Source organism: Bos grunniens, chromosome 4, assembly GCF_055505025.1.
Source record: "Bos grunniens cultivar Pamir isolate PY7600 chromosome 4, Bosgru_T2T1.0, whole genome shotgun sequence".
Lineage (NCBI taxonomy): Eukaryota > Metazoa > Chordata > Mammalia > Artiodactyla > Bovidae > Bos > Bos grunniens.
The window spans coordinates 5,648,697-5,664,045 of NC_141168.1; the positions used below are offsets into that span (position 1 = coordinate 5,648,697).

General features: G+C 41.9%; 1 protein-coding gene across 15 annotated transcripts in view; it reads right to left on the bottom strand.

The window, feature by feature from the left end:
* Positions 1-15,349, bottom strand: part of GALNT11 (polypeptide N-acetylgalactosaminyltransferase 11) — a 52,700-nt gene that overhangs the window by 24,813 nt on the left and 12,538 nt on the right. For 5 of the 15 annotated variants that reach the window (XR_015161894.1, XM_086394811.1, XM_086394800.1 and 2 more), the window contains exon 2: positions 5,984-6,399. The exons of 6 other annotated variants lie outside the window; for them this stretch is intronic. The gene's annotated coding sequence lies outside the window, so the exon portion shown is untranslated. Of the gene's footprint in view, positions 1-5,983; positions 6,400-12,521; positions 12,658-13,131; positions 13,194-15,349 lie in introns of those variants that run through there. 4 more of the 15 variants (XM_086394801.1, XM_086394809.1, XM_086394810.1 and 1 more) reach the window with 3 other exon arrangements.

Below are 15,349 nucleotides of genomic sequence, written 5' to 3' on the forward strand. Positions count from 1 at the left end.
ATAAATACGTTAGGTACTTTAAGACACTGAAAAAATTAAATACCAATTTAATACTCACTGTTTCCCAAACTACCAAGTAACACTTGTGAACAATTTACTTAGGACCCCATGTGCGTCATTAACAGAAAGTCAAATGTAAGAAGATACAGGGATAGCACTGAATAAAAAAATAAAGGAATTCCACAACTGAAACCACAGGCCCACTGCGTTAGTACTGAGAAACCAGCAGCAGCCGCAGAGCTGACGTGCTCATCCGCCCAGGTTAATGGATACCTGCTTCTTCACCTTTGATCTGGACCACGTTCACTCTGCTCATATTTTTGAGGTTCTAACTTTTCATAAGTAAAACCTAAGTACTACACAAGTCATGACAGCACATCTAAGGTCCCTTCTAATTGTAAAATTATTAGACTACATCTTTTAACCCAAGAATATTAAAATCTGTTATTATAAATAAGCAACTTTTAAAAAGTTTTACCCTCCAATCAAAGATTAAACCTGCCCTAATGCCCACTCTAGATTCAATAGTTTCATTTCAAATTTATAACTGAAAGAGTTCAAATAATCCCATTTTCCCTCTCCTTATGATGTCTTATAAACAATAGGGCACTGAACAGCAATGTTTTCCTAAGCTTCTTGTAATATCAGGTCTTCATGGAGGCTTCACACAGCCCCCTCAGGAATTGTCTGTAGAGAGCCCACTGCACATATAAAATCGTTTCACTGAACGTGAGAGCAGAGAAACACTATTTAAGTCATGTACAAACAAGAAATCTACAAAGCAATACTACTTATACATTACTAACTTCTATAGTATAAAATAATTTTTTCAAAAATTATCATGCCCCCCCAAACCAGGACAAAGCAAATCAGCATCAGTAAGCTCCAATTCAAAAATTAAGCTGTTTTGTACAATGTTATGCCATAAGCCCGAAAGACAGCAAATGGTTCAATTTCTTAACTATCTGCCAACCAAAAACTATTAGTTCTTTCACCACATGTCAATTCAAAAGCTTAAAAAACAAAACACCAGTACCCAAACAATCAAAAACATCCCACAACAGTAACACCAATGGGAAATGACCACCGCACAAAAGGAAAGTCAGACACCAATCAAAGTGCTGTCAGGTCAGCTGCAGCACTGTTGAGTTAAGACAGGCACAGAAAAAGATCCACTTTATTTGGAAGTGGAAGAAAACTTTCTCTAAGCAAAATGAATGGAGCCATTAAGACAAAGGATTAAAGTTACAAATTTGTAACTTTGCAACAAAATGTTGCAGACAATACTGAGTAGAAACATTTAGGTGAAACATTCAGTTCAGTTAGTCAGTCAGTCACTCAGCCCTGTCTGACTCTTGACTCTGACCCCATAGACTGCAGCACACCAGACCTCCCCGTCCATCACCAACACCCAGAGCTTGCTCAAACTCATGTGCATCGAGTCAGTGATGCCACCCGACCATCTCATCCTGTCATCCCCTTCTCCTCCTGCCCTCTATCTTTCCCAGCATCAGGGTCTTTTCCAATGAGTCAGTTTTTCACATCAGGTAGCTAAAGTATTGGAGTTTCAGCTTCAGTATCAGTCCTTCCAGTGAATATTCAGGACTGATTTCCTTCAGGATGGACTGGTTGGATCTCCTTGCAGTCCAAGGGACTCGCGAGAGTTTTCTCCAACACCACAGTTCAAAAGCATCTATTCTTCGGGCTCAGCTTTCTTTGTAGTTCAACTCTCACATCCATATATGACTACTGGAAAAACCATAGCTTGACTAGACAGCCCTTTGTTGGCAAAGTAATGTCTCTGCTTTTTAATATTCTAGGTTCGTCACAGTGAGAGAGTCAATTCCTAGGCAGGTTGATAAGAAGTCCAGGATCCCCAAGGAGGAGAAGAGGGTCTGGTGCTCTGGAAGTAGAGAGAGGTGTCTAGAATTCTCGAGGAGGAGGAAAAGACAAATGTGTTTTCTCTCTCTCTCTCTCTCCATTCCTTAGTCACAGTCACAGAAAACTAAAAAGAAACTTTTTTTCTTTAAGCCTAGAACTGATGATTACACAACAAACAACTGTATTAGGGATTATATAAAAACAATGTATCCTGCTTGAAGACAGTTTCTCCTTCCTGAAGACCTTCTGGCTAATCCTGTTATCTTAAAATGTAAATTGTGGGTCTAGTAAGATCTTTACAATCTTGAGACATTCTTATTGTAATAACTAATTAAAACAGTATATAACTCCCTTGCTAAGACTAGGGAGGTGGGCACTCTCCATCCCCTTCTGAGGTCTCTGTCAGAACCTTTCTCTGTCCCTTTTCGTACTTTAATAAAACTGCTACACAAAAGCGCTTGAGTGATCAAGCCTGGTCCTGAAACTAAATCTTCTTTGGAGATCAAGAATCTGACACCGTTCACCATAAGCTAGAAATAGCTTTTCTTCCAAGGAGCAAGCATCTTTTAATTTCATGGCTGCAGTCACCATCTGCAGTGATTTTGGAGCCCCCAAAAATAAAGTCTGTCACTGTTTCCCCATCTATTTGCCATGAAGTGATGGGATCGGATGCCATGATCTTCGTTTGCTGAAGTTCAGTTTTAAGCCAACTTTTTCACTCTCCTCTCACTTTCATAGAGGATCTCTAGTTCTTTGTTTTCTGCTCCACACATCTGAGCTTATCGGTATTTCTCCCAGCAATCTTGATTCCAGCTTGTGCATCATCCAGCTCAACATTTCACATGATGTACTTGCATATATGTTAAATAAGCAGGGTGACAATATACAATCTTGACGTACTCCTTTTCCAATCTGGAACCAGTCCATTGTTCCATGTTCGATTCTAACTGTTGCTTCTTGACCTGCACACAGATTTCTCAGGAGGCCGGTAAGATGGTCTGGTGGTATTCTCATCTCTTGAAGAATTTTCCACAGTTTGTTGTGATCCACACAGTCAAATGCTTTGGCATAGTTAATAAAGCAAAAGTAGCTATTTTTCTGGAACTCTCTTGCTTTTTCTATGATCCAACAGATGTTGGCAATTTGATCTCTGGTTCCTCTGCCTTTTCTAAATCCAGCTTGAACATCTGAAAGTTCTCAGTTCACATACTCTTAAAGCCTCGCTTAGAGAATTTTGAGCATTACTTTGCTAGCCTGTGAGATGAGTGCAACTGTGTGGTAGTTTGAGCATTCTTTGCCATTGCCTTTCTTTGGGACTGGAATGAAAATGGACTTTTTTAAAAAATATAAATTTATTTTAATTAGAGGCTAATTACTCTACAATATTGTATTGGTTTTGCCATATATCAACATGAATCCGCCATGGGTGTACATGTGTTCCCCATCCTGAGCACCCCCCCAACCTCCCTCCCCATCCCATCCCTCTGGGTCATCCCAGTGCACCAGCCCCGAGCATCCTGTATCATGCATCAAACCTGGACTGGTGATTCGTTTCACATATGATATTATACATGTGAAAACTGACTTTTTCCAGTCCTGTGAACACAGTTGAGTTTTCCAAATTTGCTGACATACTGAGTGCAGCACTTTCACAGCATCATCTTTTAGGATCTGAAATAGCCCAGCTGGAATTTCATCACCTCCACTAGCTTTGTTCCTAGTGATGTTTCCTAAGTCCCACTTGACTTTGCATTCCAGGATGTCTGGCTCTGGGTGAGTGATCAGATCATCATAGTTATCTGGGTTATGAAGATCTTTTTTGTACAGTTCTTCTGTGTATTCCTGCCACCTCTTAATATCTTCTGCTTGTGTTAGGTCCATACCATTTCTGTCCTTTATTGTGCCCATCTTTGTACGAAATATTCCCTTGGTATCTCTAATTTTCTTGAACAGATCTCCAGTCTTTCCCATTCTATTGTTTTCCTCTATTTCTTTGCACTGATCACTAAGGAAGGCTTTCTTATCTCTCCTTGCTGTTCTCTGGAACTCTGCATTCAGATGGGTATATCTTTCCTTTTCTCCTTTGCCTTCAGCTTCTCTTCTTTTCTCAGCTATTTGTAAGGCCTCCTCAGACAACCATTTTGACTTTTTGCATTTCTTTTTCTTGGGGATGGTCTTACCACTACCTCCTGGACAATGTCACGAACCTCCGTCCACAGTTCTTCAGTGAAACATTAGATTTTAACTAAAACAGGCATTATAACTTCCTAAAATATTTGCTTGGAGGTAGGGAAAAAACAAGCAAATAATAACAAAAACAAAAGCACTAATTCTTCAAAAGGCCATGAAATTCTTTAGTTTAAGACTTAACCTCATGGGGCTTCCCTGGTGGTCCAACGGCTAAGAATCAGCGTGTCACTGCAGGGGACGTTGGTTCGATCCCTGGTCCAGAAACTAAGATCCCACATGCCGTGGAGCAACTAAGCCCATGTACGACAACTACCCACATGCCTTAGAGCCTATACTCTGCAACAAGAGAAGTCACTGCAGCCACAAAGAGCCTGTGTGCCCCAACAAAGACCCAGCGCAGCCAAAACATAAATAGAAATAAAAAGACTACCTGTACAGGCTGCTCTGATTCCATAAAGAACTGTGAGTAAGAAGCCAATCTCTTCTTCAACTGTGTAAGGAGATTTATATTTAGATTCTTTTCCTCAAACCACTCCAGGCCTTCCCACTTCAACAGTGGCCTCCCTGACAGGGAACACAGAAGGGAGCCACGCACAAGGGACCAGGAGAGGAAGCCAGCCAACATTTCCAATCACAGAGAAGCCAGAGTGGGCTAATCAAGAGCTCTGCCATTAAGCAGCTCAGGACAACAGGGGAAGGTTAGGGTTCAACAAATGTTAACTTTTTCTTCATTAGGTCTAATTTTAAAATATAATATGAAAGGTATCTGTGACCATCTGTTCCTTACAATGACCTGAAAGTCCCTATGTAATAGTCCGACTGTTATCTCCCACTATTTTCCTCCTCATTCGTTTTCATCCTAGACACAGTCTCCTTATGGGTCACTAAAAGTGTAAGGGATTATGCATGGGTTCTTCCCTCTGCCTAGAATACTTTTCATCCCAGCCCAGGTGGTGCGAGTGGTAAAGAACCCACTTGCCAATGCAGGAGATGTAAGAGACACGTGTTCAATCCCTGGGTTGGGAAGATCTCCTGGAGGAGGGCTGGGCAACCCACTCCAGTATTCTTGCCTAGAGAATCCCATGGACAGAGGAGCCTGGAGGGCTATAGTCCACAGGGTCACAGTCAGACACGATGAGCGACTTAGCACACAGCTTCACCTCTACTGAATCTTTGCTCAACTATTACCTTAACAAAGTTCTGTCTAGAGAAGCAGGTTCAAAACTGCAACTCAACCACCAAACACTAGCACTTCCCATCCTCCCTACTCCATACAACTTACCACCTTCTTACATATATTGATTTCTTATTCATTATGTTAATTATTGTCTGTCTGCTCCCTGTTAGAACGTATGCTTCATCAGAGCAAGAGTTTTTTGTCTGTTCTGTTTCTTGCAGTATCCCCCAAGCTTATAACAAAAGCTAGCACACAGCAAACACTTAATAAATATTTGTTGAAATTAATTAAAAATTTTCTGGAGAAGATTCTTGAGAGTCCCCATTGGACATCAAGGAGATCAAACCAGTCAATCCTAAAGGAAATCAATTCTTAATATTCATTGGAAGGACTGATGCTGAAACTCCAATACTTTGGCCACCTGATGTGAAGAGCTAACTCATTGGAAAAGACCCTGATGCTGGGAAAGACTGAAGGCAAGAGGAGAAGGAGGCGACAAAGGATGAGATGATTAGATGGCATCAACGACTCAATGGACATGAGTCTGAACAAACTCTGAGAGATACTGAAGGACAGGGAAGCCTGGCGTGCTGCACTCCATGGGGTTGCAAAGAGTCGGACACAACTTAGTGACTGAACAACAAATGAAAAAATTACTGTAATGTGGTTATCGTGTGCTTGCAAAATGCTGGGATTTCCAAACAAATATACTATTCTGTTTGAGCCAAGCAGTACCTTAATGCTATGCATGGAGATCTTATTTCAACCTTATTTCAACAACAGTATGGGCTTCCCAGGTGGCTCAGAGGTGAAGAATCCTCCTGCCAATGCAGGTTCAATCCTTGGATGGAGAAGATCCCCTGGAGTGGAAATGGCAACCCGCTCCAGTGTTCTTGCCTGGAAAATCCCATGGACAGAGGAGCCTGGTGGGCTACAGTCCAGGGGGTCGCAGTCAGACACGACTGAGCAACTGAGCATGACAACTAGGCAGGACAGTAGCCATATTTATTATTGGAAATGGTTTCAAACCGCCCCCCCAGACTCTCATTGTCCAATTTCACAAATTAAATAAAGCTCTCTGCTATAAAAAGAGGGGCTACTTTCCACTTTGTCCACTGCACGATTTTCGGCTTCCTCTTGGCTGCCAGCACCTAAGGGCAAAATGAAAAAAGTTTTTTCTTCACCCATAAGGTTTGACCCACTCCATCAAGATTTTTCACACAATACCCCCAGCTCACCCTCTCCACAAGAGCACATCAAGATTCCTTGGTCTAAACTACAAAATGTATTAACTCTCAACAATTTTATGGGTAAATAGAATATTTTTCAAGCTATATTATGGTAACTTTTTACAGAAATTTTTTATGTAGTGAATCGTTATTAAATCGTTACTAAATTGAGGAACCTATAAAAATGAGAGGAACTGACAAAACCTGGTCATTTTTTAAAAATATAATTAATTCAAAATCTTCAGAAGCAAAAAATTTCAGGAGTCTTTTAAACAGGTCAAGAAGTTAACACCCAAATATAAAGAAAGTGGAAACCAATCAGATGCCTGTTATAAATAAAATAACAAGTCCTTAACTGCTTAAGAAATTAAAACATTCAAACAAAAATCAAAAGGCTGAAAACTGAATCTATGCTAACAAATAATGAATTCAGCATCTACATGATAAAAAGGTTTTTGCTTCATACTATCTGCCATTCCTTCTATATAGCCATGGCCTCAATATCCGAGGCTTGAAAGCTGTTAAAAGGAGGGTCAAAACAAACATTTAAGGTTAGTTAATGCAAAACAACTAGTGACCAAATACTTTCAATCATAAACTTGAATAGTTAATAAAGCAAAAACTTCAGCAGTTAGATACCAAGGTAATATATTCTTCAAAATGTAAATGAATAAAAGGCTATGCTGAGCTTAGTCGCCCAATCGTGTCCAACTCTTGCAAACCCGTGGACTGTATCCCGCCAGGCTCCTCTGTCCGTGAGGATTCTCCAGGCAAGAATACTGGAGTGGGCTGCCATGCCCATGCCATGCCATGCCAGGGAAGATCCCCTCCAGGGGATCTTCCCCACACAGGGATCAAACCCAGGTCTCCCGCAACGCAGACAGATTCTTTACCATTTGAGCCACCAGGGAAGCCCAGATAAAGGGCCGACCACCTGTTTACGTGAATTTTCAGTAGACAAGACGGTGTGGTTTCACGTTTCCTCTAGCCACAGTCTGGGAGCTGCCAGGGAACAGGTGGCTGGCTAGTAAGCTGAGAGTCGGTTTTGCCAGGGTGGTACAGAGGAAGAAGAACAGGGAAAGGTATATGCAGTGTGCTGATCAGAATGACAGGTCACAGATTTAAGCCAGACAAGGAGAGCTGAGAGGCTCAGGAAGAATGAAGCAGGATGAAAAAATGTGGACAGGCCAATGGGCCCTGGTGTAGCTGAATGGCCGTTGGAGTTATGTTACCAGAGAGAGTGATCTGGAAAGATGCATGTTGTGGTGGAAAATGAGAGGCTAACGCTCAGATTCTGGAGAGGTACAGTGAATCAGAGAAGAATCCTTTCCAGACACACAAACTGGAGATACCCCAGTGAACAATTTGCCTACAGTATAAGCAACCCCCTGAAGACACAAGCATTTCCACCTTTTCAAACTCATTATGGTTAGCACAGCATCTGTGGTGAACAGTTAAGGTGTATTCATGTTCCAAAAGAAGTTAGAGGACATTGTTTAGGTTGTGCGCAATGAGAAGAGTGTAATAACGTAAGCAGAGCTAAACAGTTTACATAGACAGTCTCATTAGATGTTGTCACCATTTTATTTTTTTACTGAACTGTAACCGGGGTATTTTTATACCTTACAAAGTGATCACCACGCTAAGTTCAGTGATCATCTGTCACCACAAAGTTATTACGTCATCACTGACTAATATTTCTTCTGCTGTGCATAACTGGAAGTTTATACCTCTTAATCTCCTTATCTGTTCCATGCACCCCCACCCTCCTCCCCTCTGGCAATTACCAGCTTGTGTTCTGTATCCAGGAGTCTTTTCTCTTTTGCTATCATTGTTTTCTTTCTTAGATCCATATGAGTGACTTATTTCACTAACAGTGAAATATAATACCTTCTAGATCCATCCCTGTTGTCACAAATGGCACAATTTAAGATGATACTAAAATCATTCCACTAATTTTCCAGTCATAGCCTATTAAATGTACTGAACAATCTAACATTTTTCTTCTGAAAATCATTAAATAATTCTAGAGAAAAGGCTAACACTGGAATCATGTAAGAGTTTTATATGCCAGACACCACTCAAGGTGCTAGGGATTGATACTTTAAGTTTTGCTATTATGCTAAAAAAAAAAATCAGAAAATAATAGGTTGGTGCAAAAGTACTTGTGATTTTGCACTGCTGAACTCTGCTGCTTGATATTGGAATACAGCCTTAAATAAATATGGTTATGTTATTATCGCTTTGTTTTTTTGCTAATGACATTACTTGCTGTTTATTTTATATATTTATTTTAGAGTAGGAAAATGATGTTAGACAAAAAACAAATTCAAGTGATTTTCTAACTTGAATTCAAAATGGGTTGTAAAGCAGCCGAGAGAACATGCAACATCAACAATGCATTTGGCCCAGGAACTGCTAATGAACGTACAGTGCAGTGGTGGTGGTTCAAGCAGTTTTGCAAAGGAGACGAGAGCCTGGAAGGTGAGGAGCACGGTGGCCGGCCATCTGAAGTTGACAGCGACCAACTGAGGATCATCAAAGCTGACCCTCTTAAAACTACACGAGAAGCTGCCAAAGAATTCAATGTTGACCATTCTACAGTCATTTGGCACCCCACTCCAGTACTCTTGCCTGGAGGATCCCATGGACAGAGGAGCCTGGTAGGCTGCAGTCCACGAGGTCTCTAAGAGTCGGACACGACTAAGTGATTTCATTTTCACTTTCGCTTTCATGCATTGGAGAAGGAAATGGCAACCCACTCCAGTGTTCTTGCCTGGAGAATCCCAGGGACGGGGGAGCCTGGTGGGCTGCCGTCTCTGGGGTTGCACAGAGTCGGACACGACTGAAGCGACTTAGCAGCAGCAGCAAAGGTGACAAAGATCAATACACATGAGCTGACAGCAAATTAAAAACTGTCATTTTGAAGTGTCGTCTTTTCTTATGCTATACAACAACAAACCATTTCTCGAATGGATTGTGACATGAGATAAAAAGTGGAACTTCTATGACAATCGGCAATGACCAACTCAGTGGTTGGATCAAGAAGCTCCAAAGCACTTCCCAAAGCCAAACTTGCACCAAAAAAAGGTCATGGTCACTGTCTGGTGGTCTGCTGCCCGTCTGGTCCACTACAGCTTTTTGAATCCCAGTGAAACCATTACATCTGAGAAGCATGCTCAGCAAATTGATGAGAGGCACTGAAAGCTGCAAGGCCCGCAGCCGGCACCGGTCAACAGAAAGGGCCCAATTATTCTCCATGATGACGCGCGACTGTGTGTCGCACAACCAATGCCTCAAAATTTGAACAAATTGGGCTACGAAGTTTTGCCTCATTGTCATATTCACCTGATCTCTCACCAATGGACTACAACTTCCTCAAGCCCCAGGACAACTTTTTTCAAGGAAAACCCTTCCACAACCAGCAGGAGGCAGAGAATGCTTTCCAAGGGTTTGCTGAATCTCAAAGCATGGATTTTTACACTACAAGAATAAACCTACTTCTCGTTGGCAAAAATGTGATTGTGATGGTTCATATTTTGATTAATAAAGACATGTTTGAGCCTAGTTATAATTATTTAAAATTCATGGTCCGAAACCGCAATTATGTTTGGCCCAAAACATGCGCTGAGAAGCTGGAGCTGGGGTACTGAATTAAGAATGCTGAATGGGGAGGCCCAAGCCAACCACGTGGAGGCCGCATGGAGCTCCTCTCAGCATCCCGGCTCTCACTATGGAGAAGTGAAACCCACCGGGTTGTGTGACTGAAGGCACTTTTTCAGTATACCCTCACAAAGGATGGAGGCTCAGGTGTCAACTACAATTGGGCACTTGCCATCTCATGTGACAAGGATTAAATCATGTGCTGCTGCAGCTGCTGGTTTTCAGCACCCTCTGAAAGGAGCTCAGGGTGGAAAGTAGGAAAGGAGGCATGCTGTGCTAGGGGAAAAACTAGCAGGACAGGCCTTCAGATAGTTAAGACATTTTCAGGAGCTGCTTTTATGAGCCAGATCCTTGTATCTCCTCATATCTAGAAAAGCACTCAAATTCCTCATGGTGACACGGTCTCGTGACTAGCAGAAAGCTTCACCTGACTAGCAGAAACCCTCTGGAAAAATATGTGCTCGATTGCATGCATGCCCCCATCACTAAAATCACACATCTCCTGTCCTTCCCCGCTGCCTCTCTGGCGCAGTGTCTCAGAGCTGTCTGAGGTGCTGTCTCCCAGGCTGCAGTCCTCATTTTGCCCCAGATAAAACTTAACTCGCAACTCTTGCATTGTGCTTTTAAGTTGACATATGAGACATATTATTACTTATGGATCCCAGAATCAGTGGGGCGGGGGGTGGGGCAGGGACACAGGACAACAGCCCAGGGGAAGGGCGTTTCTCTGTCTGAGGACATCAGCAGGAAAGAGGGCAGGGTAGCAGGCGCCTCTGACTGACTGGGGTGGTCGTGAGTTTCTGCAGGCTTAACGCTAAGCGGCTATTTTAAACGATGCCCTGGGAAAAGCAAAGTGGCGAAGTGCGAGCATCCTGACCAGGAGTTATTATCATGTAAAAGGCCCAGACAGCAACTCAGAAAAACAAAGTTGTTTTCCCCAAAAGTTGTCTTTCTCATCAAAATGTAGATGAACAAGAAGTTAAAAATTAAAAAAACCCTGAAGTCTATCAATGTTTTGCTGCAAATTCTACCAGTTATTTTTAATCTTCCTACCCTAGTCACAAAACATTATAGTGCTATTTGTAATTAATGAAAAATAAATGTAATAGATTCAAGTTAGTAGCACTATGGATAATATTCTACTTTTCTTCATTTAAAAAGAAATATAAAAGAGTATGTATTTCTTTAATAATAAAGGTAAAATTTTTCTTAGGAAAAAACTTCCTAATTTAAAAACAAGAACCAATTTGGAGAGGATTAAATATTTAAAGGCTTCACATGAAATATACGGGCTTTTAACTTCAGAAGCAAAGAGATTTTAGCATCCTTAAGGGAAAAAATATTTTAAATCCATTAATTTGTCAAAAATTTGACAATAAAATTTGGACACTGAACAAATATTCTAGAAGGATTTGAAAAATTACGTTTTCTCTATTAAATCATTATCTAGTCTGAAATTAGCATGCCTCTTTCAACAGCCACCTTTTTTTACTACAAGACTAATGAGACAATTCTATTTAATCAAACAGGACAGCCCTCACTTTCCTTCAGTACCAAATAATTATCATCATATTCATCTCTAAATGTTAAGTATTTACCTTTCAGTAGTTTCCAGCTGTTTTCTCATCAGTATATATTCCAAAGGGTCAAACAGTAAACATTTTGTCGCTTTTTCCATGAAAGAGAGTCATATTTTGCCTCAGCTAGAGTCAGTACTGATTTATAACAGTGCCTTTCCTACATACCCTGTAAAATTACCAAGTGATGACAACACAAAAATACACACTATTCTTTCCCATTCCTTATCTACTCTGAAGGCTAGAAAGAAATGTATTTCATAATTACAATTATTGAACTAGGAAAGGTTCAGAGCAAATTCCAGACATCACAAGCTCTCTGGGAATAATCCTTTGATCTTTTGATATTTATGAATGTCCTCTCTATAAGAAAATCAAGGAGCATAAACACACCTAAGTGTCTATATATGATATCTCAAATGCAGAGGAAAACCACATGGTAATGTTGATTGGATGGAGACAAAAGCAAATTTAAACACTAAAGAAAACCAAAAGGATAGAAAATATGACAAATTACTTAAACTTACCAAGTTTAGGACACCTGCTTTGTCAGTGAATAAGGGCTGATAGAAGCTAACAAGGCTAACTATTGTTCTTTAATACTCTCTCCCATCAAATGCTCCAGTAAGGAGCAGCTCTCCCTAGGTAAGACCTACGGTAGACAGGAAGAAGAAAGTGACCACAGGCTCAAAAGGGCCTGCACAACCAACATTTACTTCATGGAATCATTACTCTCAAGGTCTTTCTAACTCTGTATTCTAGTATACATACTAAAGCTTCTTTATTACAACGGTCATACTTTACCTCATTTCTGACCCCATGGATCTGATCAAGATTGCCAGGCATCCTCAAGAAATGCCCTGACTGCAGCTGACATTTGATCTTTTCTTCAGTCCCAGCAGAAACAGCCCATATCTTGTCAACACAGGGATTTAAACTCAAATGTAGTCAGAAGCCAAGCAGATTATGAAGAGGAAAGAGAGAAAATAAGCGTGGTTCTACGTGTCAGGGCACGTCCCCCAGCTAAAGCAATTCAAATTTAAAACTCCAAAAGGTGCTGACCAGCCTCCAGATTGCAACATTTTTTTTTTTTTGGCTGCATGAAATGGCTTGTGGGATCACTTCCCAGACCAGAGCCTGAACCCAGGCCATGACAGTGAAAGCACCAAGTCCTAACCACAAGACCATGCAGGGTACGCCCCAGACTGCAACTTCTCATGGGGATGCATCAAATGAACAGTGCATAAACACAACCCCCAAAACCACAAAAACTATTACTGCTTGTTCCCTTTCTGCCCATAAGAAGGAAGATTAAGTCAAAAGTATATCAGATAAAGATGAAATGAATGAATAAGAAAAAAAATAGTTGTCAGAAATAAGTGTTCTGAGATACCCAAACACACAGAATACCTACAAGCACACATCCATCCATGGTCAGCACAACCTCTGCAGCCGCTGTGCCCCAGGGCCCAAAGACGCAAGTGCAGCTGCCAATCCCTAAACCATGGCTACCGACGGTTTTACTCTGCAAGCGTGTCGAGTCTCTAGTGGTGTACAGCGCTGACAGAGCGGTTTATGTACATTAGTCAAGTGTGCAAAGACGAACAAAAAACAGAACAGAAAATATTCCAGGGTGTAAGACAGACAGGAAGAGAACAATGAGTCTTATCTTTCCCCCTCTTCCTTTTAGAGAAATTAAGTAACTTGCTTTAAGGATACACAGCTAGTAAGGGGAGAAACTAGATTTGAATCCCAGTGACCTTATGTCCTTCATTACTTTGTAACCATCTGGTAAATAAGAAACAGTGAATCTCAATTTGCCATTCCTTAAAAAAAAAAAAAATAGAAGTCATCCAGTGATTTTCTTTTTTTAACATAAATTTACATTTCCCACAAGAGTCAAGGTATCAGTAACTCTCCTCCCAAACAAGATGTTCGTTCACCTCTCTGGATTTCTATCATCTCCTAAAATTGGAACCCAGTAATTCTTTACTATTTTTAAATTCTCAGGCTTTTCAGGAGCATCAACTATCTTGAGTGAAGCTACCCAGACTGCCATTACCAGAAGCACAAGGCCAGGGTTATGTTCTAAACTGTCGCCTTTTGTATTTGAAAGGGAACAGGCTAGGCACTGCTAAAAAGAGACATGAGAAAACCATACTGTGACGGAATATTGGGTTTTTTTCAGACACTCATTTCTGAATGCATTCTACCACCTCAGGAGGCTTAAAAAGCAAACAAATCTACTTGGCAAACAGCCAGTTTCACTCCTAGCTGCTCCTGTTGACTCAGGCCGCAGGAAATCATACAGCAGACAGAGTCACCTGCACATCCTCTGGAGCCTCACCATCCTGCGCAGGGCTGACAGCCAAGCGCCAGCACCGCATCTCCAGCCTCTGCAGTCCACCTGCCCACTTGCGGGGCAGGCCCACACTCTGGGGAAATGGGCCCTCCCAAGCGGCGGCCCTCACAGTGGGCTGCTAGAAGCAGCCAGCCCCCTCACAGCCAGAGAAACTGCTACCCGCATTCTCCACTGGCCCCGGTTCCCAGCATGACTAGGCTCTCACTGCCCACAGCGGCAACTGGCTGGAAAACATGCCCCTTACTGTCTGGCTCTCCTACCCTCACTTCCTCATTCCCCCGCTGGTGTGTCCCGGATTACTCACTATGTGGATCTGAACTTTTACCTCAGGATTTGCTTCAGGGGGCTTCCCAGGTGGTGGTAGTGGTTTAGCCTCTTAAGTCGTGTCCAACTCTTGTGATCCCGTGGACTGTAGCCCGTCAGGCTCCTCTGTCCATGGGATTCTCCAGGCAAGAATACTGGAGTGGGTGGCCACTCCCTTCTCCAGGGGATCTTCCCAGCCCAAGGATCAAACAAGTCTCTTGCACTGAGAAGATGGAGCACCGCAACCAAGAGTAGCCCCTACTCACCACTACTAGAGAAAGCCAGAGCAAAAGCAGTGAAGACCCAGCACAGCAAACAACTAAATAAAATTATTTAAGAAGTTCTTCTTAACAGCTGCAAGATATTTTTCCGACTAGCAAAAAAAAAAAAAAAAAAAAATTCAAAGTGATAAGCTTTTCCGAGGAAATCAAAAGCTCAAAGGCAATGTAGCTTGAAATAACTGTTAATTAGCAGGAAACTATGAAGAATCGAATGCAGCCAACATAAGCAACTCTCAGGTACAACACTGCAGTCCTGAACCTATGCATCTGGTTCACTCAAGATGGTAACAAGTCATAAAATCTAAGTTAAAAAGCATGCTTTCAGCTCCTATATGAAAAGGGCTTAGAAGCCACCTCTTCTATCTGTACAAAAATAAACCAAACATCAATGACTTTTGAACCCATCAGAGAACAAAGGTTACAGGACAAACTACCGCTGAAAACCTGGAGACACACAGCTGAGATCTGCTTACCTGGAGCAGAAGCTGCACCATAAACTGGCCTGAAAGGGAGAGACTAGGAGAATCAGTCTGGAGCAGGGAGGGGCCACACCTCTGAGGGCTTTACCCCTAGGGATCCCACCACAGTGTGTGTGCAGACCCCAGACTGATCCCCACGTGACTAAGGCAGGGGAGGAGAAGAATAATCACTTCAGAGAGTCTTCTTCCTAACACAGGCATATCCTC